Consider the following 6,736-nt stretch of genomic DNA (forward strand, 5'->3'; position numbering starts at 1 on the left):
TTACGCGCGTTTGTTGATCATCTACGTGCACTGATCATTATTATCTCACTAATTCTGATTGTTTACGCGCGTCTGTTGATTATTTACGCGCACTGCTCATTGTTATCTTACCAATTTTGATTGTTGACGCGCGTCTTTTAATTATCTACGCGCACTGATTATTGTTATCTCAATAATTCCTATTGTTGACGCGCGTCTGTTGATTATCTACGCGCACTGCTTATTGTTATCTCATCAATTCTGATTATTCACGTTCGTCTGTTGATTATCCACGCACACTGTTGATTGTTTTTTCACCAATTCTGATTCTTAGACGCGTTTGCTTTGAGTATACCCCCTGATGCAGGAAAAACGAAACAATGTCACGCAGCATGTCTACATGTCATAACATTTTGTATTACCTTTTTATATGTTAGAATTTCTGATAAGAATGTTGCATTTAAAGACGCGTAAGCAGTGTAATCATGGGAATATTTTTTGCCAAATGAATACTGTACTAAGTTTAGTCAAGAAAGCATAAGATAAGAGAAGGACTCTTTGGTATTACCCACGCGCCATGTCGATTCCCATCCTGGCTATTTTTTTTTAGAAAAAAACCTACCCTATTTGCCCAATAACATCGAAAATTTCATTCTAGCATCAAGGATACATGCAGTTTACAGTTTTACGGCGGTTGCTTGCTGACTTGCAGTATTTCGAAAACGTGTGAAAAATATGAGAAAAAGACGAGACTTGATTTAAAATCAAGAGCGAAAAACCTCGTGCTTCATACACCGCTTCCGCTCTAGCTTGCTGCCTTCATGGTTTCTAAACATTCATCTTCTTCCTAGGGTGAAACAAAATCTGTAAGTTAGATATGATATTTTGCGAATATCCCGGTGAATTGAGAAGGAATCCAAGAAAAATACATTTCATAAAACTATTCTTGTAGCAAGGGAATGCATTTTTGTGATGATCAAAGCCAGCAGGCCGAAGTATCTGAGCTTTTTTCTTACGCGTTATTTTACATGATCTCTTTTCATTCCTATCGAGTTGGCAAAAAAAAAAAAAAAAAAAAGAAACACACGCAACCCGCGGGGGAGTAGGACAAAATAAAAGGAGCAAATCCTCACGCACAGAGGATTGTGAAGGAGACGGATGAAACCATCAAGGGGGAGAGGCGAGTGGATAGGTTTTTGGATCGGCGGATCCGGCTTAAAAAGGCACGCGCATCACTGATTCGAATAAAAAAAAAAAACAGATTGTTGGATTCATGTCGGATTTCGGATTCTTAAAATGTAGTCCAGTGACGCTCAGCCAAAATGTTGCGACAATCCTCGAGAAGAAGCCTGGAGGCTATGGTACCCCGGGTACTAGGTACTAAGTATTTGTTTCAATTGGAAATGAAGCATGTTGTTTGTTGGGCAATGCCTTGACTGTGATAGACAAGCAAACCACTTTTCACAAACCACACTGTAATTAGGTTTTATTTTTAACAGCAAAGTTTACATTCTAAAGCCTAGCAAGTTCATTTATTATTAAGTACATACATTTTTTAAATGATTGCATGTTGGTGCTCAACTACTAAGACTTGTTTGCGCGTTTATCAGCAGTTGACTGAGCCCTAGAGGACAAGCTGCCCTTAGGTACTCCCCCATCGTTCTTTTTGGCCTCTGAAGACTGGATACGGGCCGCATCTGATTGGGTCATCGGGTTCTTTGTCCCGGATTGCTGCCCTTGTTGTGGCTTGGCAGGCATTTTGAAGCTCTTAAAGGTTACTGCAAGAGCAATGGCATCATTGAGTGAGACGTATTTTATAGGCGGCGGAAAATCTTAGTTTCTGTGGTATAGAAATAGATTTATAAGAGTGGACAAGAAAATACTATTCTCTTTGTGTAACTACTCGCCGAAATAGCTTAGCGAATTTACGAAAATTTGAGCTTCCTTCTCTCGCTGAAAAACTGTTATTTTGTCTAGATGACGGGAGATTTTCCTCTATTTTTCAAGGTAAGAAGATAAAAAAAATTTGTATTTTTGCTATTGTTTAGAGTAAAAAAATTGTGAATATGTGTTCGACTTCAATGCATTATACAACGTTTTTACGCCATCTTTGCTAGGGTTGTGAAATTTAAGATTGTTTTTCAAAATAATTGCTTGTCTCGCGCTGTTGTTTGGGGGGTGTACTTTTTAGCATAGAATACACCGAAGTTGAGGAGTACTTCAATTATTTAGGAAAAGATTCCAAGTCTAAGAGGGTTTTGTGTATTTTTCCACGATGGTTGGGACACACCGTACCTTAAACTATAATAGTATAGATCGATAAACGGGGATTTGTACAAAACGAGCTGTTCAAGCATTTGACTTTTTACTTAAAAGGTCGATTTTGTGTCTTAGTTTATCGATCATCAATTCGACCCGAAATAGACCTTTTAAGTAAAAAGTCAAATGCTTGAACAGCTTTCTTTAAGAATTTTTCCAGAAGAATTGAATCATCACAAATCCCCCTTTCACGCCCAAGTTTTTTTGACTGACGCACACAAAATGACACCAGGTCTTCAGTTTTTATAGATTTTCTCTTTTTCCTTAGAATTTCATGGGCTGACATAGTAAGAACAAATATTGCCCACATAATTATTGATCGGAATAAAGTACTGGTTTTCCAAATATTGTATTGCAACAATTTTTATAAGCAGGCAAAGACAAACTTTTTTGAATTTAGCGCAATTTAACCGCGTGCTCGTCATTTGTAAGTTCCAGTTTATGCATGTTTTCAGATAAACTACATCAAATTAACTTCAAAGATTCAGAGTTAACTCTTTAGGGAAGCATATCCAAGTATTATACATAGCTATTTTTCAGGTTTAAGCGAGCTGGTTGTGATAGTCATGTCAGCACCGTTTCTACACAATACAGCATCAACATTGCGGCAATAAAAGCACGGCTTGCATGGTCATTTCATTTGTAAATTTTAGCGGCTTTATTTCATGGATTGAACAAAACTCAACTGTCCATTTTTGCTCATGATTGTCTAATTGATTGACAATTGGCCATAATCTGTGAATACATCAAGTATAGCACGACAACACGAGGATTTGAGAACATCATCGAGCGGAACGAGTGGTGACTATTGAACAAATTCAAGATGGTATTGTGAAGAATTTTCTGCATTGTTGTTCAGATGCGGCCAAAATAGGCTTGCAAAAAAGTATTATTTGCTGCTATTGGTTTTGCAATGTCCAACTGGACGAGAAACAAGTCTTTTTCACTCAAATATTTGCGAATTGTTGGCAATAGTCCGATGCCATGAGTACTTACAAAAATACCGAGATGGTGGCTGAATTTATTCACCGCTAGTTCCTGCATCGTTCGCTGTTGCTCTCAAACCACTCAGAATCTTTCTCTTCGTTTCCTTTTTGCCATTTAGAAGCGCCTCAAACAAGTTTGTTCGATTGACAAGAAATTCAATCAATTCAGAATGATGAAAATATAAAAAAAAAACAAAGTTCAAAGTCATTATTTGGATGATTCTTCGGTCCGATGAATGGAGTAGCTTCTTGTTCCTCAATGGCAGTACCGTTCTGTACCAAAGTTGGTCTTTGGGTCGCAAAATACCGACATTTTTCTGCTAGAAATTAGCCCACGGCCATCGTTGTTTACCGATTGTGAATCTGTCTCTCCCAGGCCGTAAAACTCTTTTAAATCGCTATCAAAATCACCCAAAATATCACGAGTCAAGTCCATGATCTAAGGCAAGGTCCGTGGTCGTGGATGGATTTCGAACACGCAAAAAAGTTTTAACTTTGGATAAAAATTTCATGAAGAAGGGTTCGTTGTACTGACTTGAGCTGTAAGAGAGAAACGTGCTCATCGATTCCGTGTTAGGTTTCCATATAAGGCAGTCCTTTTGTCTTTTTGTCCAAGACAAAGAGGCATACAGCAAAATACGGAAAATTCTGTATCTAGGCGCGAAAGGGTTAACTGTTTGGACAAAGAAGTGTAGCGGTGGTCTTTTTGATGATTTTGTTTAAAGCACATAAACCCTGAAGGAAACCTTAACCGTTAAATACCTGTTTTTTGACGAGGGTACGATGAGATCGGGTTGTTTTCTCGTAGCTTCTAGCGACAGATGTGTGCTGAAACCCGTAAGACGAGCTCTTTATACGAGCACAAATTTTCCACGAAATTGTGTCAGCATCTATAATACTGCTGATTAATGCCAAATAGCCGTATCTCATTGGTCAAACATGTTGATATAGAACTGGTTTTTTTTTTTTTGTCGTTTTGCCAAGCTAAGCATAGTTAGTTTCACTTTTGAGATTTCGCAAAGCAGGACGCGTACTTGAAATACAAGTTAAGCACGCATGACGAAAGAAAGCATGTACATGCATGTACAAGAAAAAATAAAAATTTTAAAAAAGAAGGACCTTTGAGGCTAGTCTCCATATAATCGTGTGCGATCGAATGCTACGCTAAGCACAGTTAGTTTCACTTTTCGATTGAAAACGCAACTAAGAACGCACGCAGTCAAGATAACCTGTAATGCATTAGAGAGCCATTCGTAAATATTGAAGCAAAAAAAGCATAGCTAAATAGTTAAATCTGCAGCTGTATTCCATAAACGCTAAAAGTTAATCCTACAAAGTAAACGTTTTAAAAACATTTATTTGCAAGTAGATTTGATGAGGTTTTGTTTTCTTTGCGTTGACATGTGAAAACCTGTCTATAGTTGCACGCTTTTTATACCTGATTTCCACGAAATTATGTCAGCATCTGTTGATTATCTACGAGCAATGATCATTGTTATCTCACTAATTCTAATTGTTTACGCGCGTCTGTTGATTATCTACTCACACTGTGGATTGTTATCTCACTAATTCTGATTGTTCACGTTCGTCTGTTGATTATCCACGCACACTGTTGATTGTTATCTCACTAATTCTGATTGTTCACGCGCGTCTGTTGATTATCTACGCGCACTGATCATTGTTATCTTACTAATTCTGCTAGTTTACGCGCGTCTGTTGATTATCTACTCCCACTGTTGATTGTTATCTCACAAATTCTGATTGTTTATGCGTCTGTTGATTATCTACGCGCACTGATCATTGTTATCTTACTAATTCTGCTAGTTTACGCGCGTCTGTTGATTATCCACGAGCACTGATCATTGTTATCTCACCAATTCTGATTGTTTACGCGCGTTTGTTGATTATCTACGTGCACTGATCATTATTATCTCACTAATTCTGATTGTTTACGCGCGTCTGTTGATTATTTACGCGCACTGCTCATTGTTATCTTACCAATTTTGATTGTTGACGCGCGTCTTTTAATTATCTACGCGCACTGATTATTGTTATCTCAATAATTCCTATTGTTGACGCGCGTCTGTTGATTATCTACGCGCACTGATCATTGTTATCTCACTAATTCTTATTGGTCACGCGCGTCTGTTGATTATCTACGCGCACTGATCATTGTTATCTCACTAATTCTGATTGTTAACGCGCGTCTGTTGATTATCTACGCACACTGCTCATTGTTATCTCACCAATTCTGGTTGTTTACGCGCGTCTGTTGATTATCTACGCGCGCTATTGTTATCTCACGAATTCTTATTGTTTACGCGTGTCTGTTGATTATCTACGCGCACTGATCATTGTTATCTCACTAATTCTGCATGTGTTCGCGCGTCTGTTGATTATCTACGCGCCAGCTCATTGTTATCTCACCAATTCTGGTTGTTTACGCGCGTCTGTTGATTATCTACGCGCGCTATTGTTATCTCACGAATTCTTATTGTTTACGCGTGTCTGTTGATTATCTACGCGCACTGATCATTGTTATCTTACTAATTCTGCTTGTTAACGCGCGTCTGTTGTCTATCTACGCACACTGCTCATTGTTATCTCACGAATTCTTATTGTTCACGCGCGTCTGTTGATTATCTACGCGCACTGATCATTGTTATCTCACTAATTCTTATTGGTCACGCGCGTCTGTTGATTATCTACGCGCACTGATCATTGTTATCTCACCAATTCTGCATGTGTACGCGCGTCTGTTGATTATCTACGCGCCAGCTCATTGTTATCTCACCAATACTGGTTGTTTACGCGCGTCTGTTGATTATCTACGTACACTGTTGATTGTTATCTCACAAATTCTGATTGTTTATGCGTCTGTTGATTATCTACGCGCACTAATCATTGTTATCTCACTAATTCTGCTAGTTTACGCGCGTCTGTTGATTATCTACGCGAACTGATCATTGTTATCTCACTAATTCTTATTGTTGACGCGCGCTGTTGATTATCTACTCCCACTGTTGATTGTTATCTCACAAATTGATTGTTTATGCGTCTGTTGATTATCTACGCGCACTAATCATTGTTATCTTACTAATTCTGCTAGTTTACGCGCGTCTGTTGATTATCCACGAGCACTGATAATTGTTATCTCACCAATTCTGATTGTTTACGCGCGTTTGTTGATTATCTACGTGCACTGATCATTATTATCTCACTAATTCTGATTGTTTACGCGCGTCTGTTGATTATTTACGCGCACTGCTCATTGTTATCTTACCAATTTTGATTGTTGACGCGCGTCTTTTAATTATCTACGCGCACTGATTATTGTTATCTCAATAATTCTTATTGTTGACGCGCGTCTGTTGATTATCTACGCGCACTGCTTATTGTTATCTCATCAATTCTGATTATTCACGTTCGTCTGTTGATTATCCACGCACACT

General features: G+C 38.4%; 1 long non-coding RNA gene across 1 annotated transcript; it reads right to left on the reverse strand.

The window, feature by feature from the left end:
* Window positions 1-1,437: 1,437 nt before the first annotated feature.
* On the reverse strand, window positions 1,438-5,377 carry LOC116617392. Its single transcript, XR_007306338.1, has 2 exons — window positions 4,047-5,377; window positions 1,438-1,757 (listed from the first exon to the last, which is right to left on the reverse strand). It is a non-coding gene; the product is annotated as an uncharacterized LOC116617392 (long non-coding RNA).
* Window positions 5,378-6,736: the final 1,359 nt, after the last annotated feature.

This window comes from Nematostella vectensis, chromosome 13 (genome assembly GCF_932526225.1).
Source record: "Nematostella vectensis chromosome 13, jaNemVect1.1, whole genome shotgun sequence".
Taxonomy (NCBI): Eukaryota; Metazoa; Cnidaria; class Anthozoa; order Actiniaria; family Edwardsiidae; genus Nematostella; species Nematostella vectensis.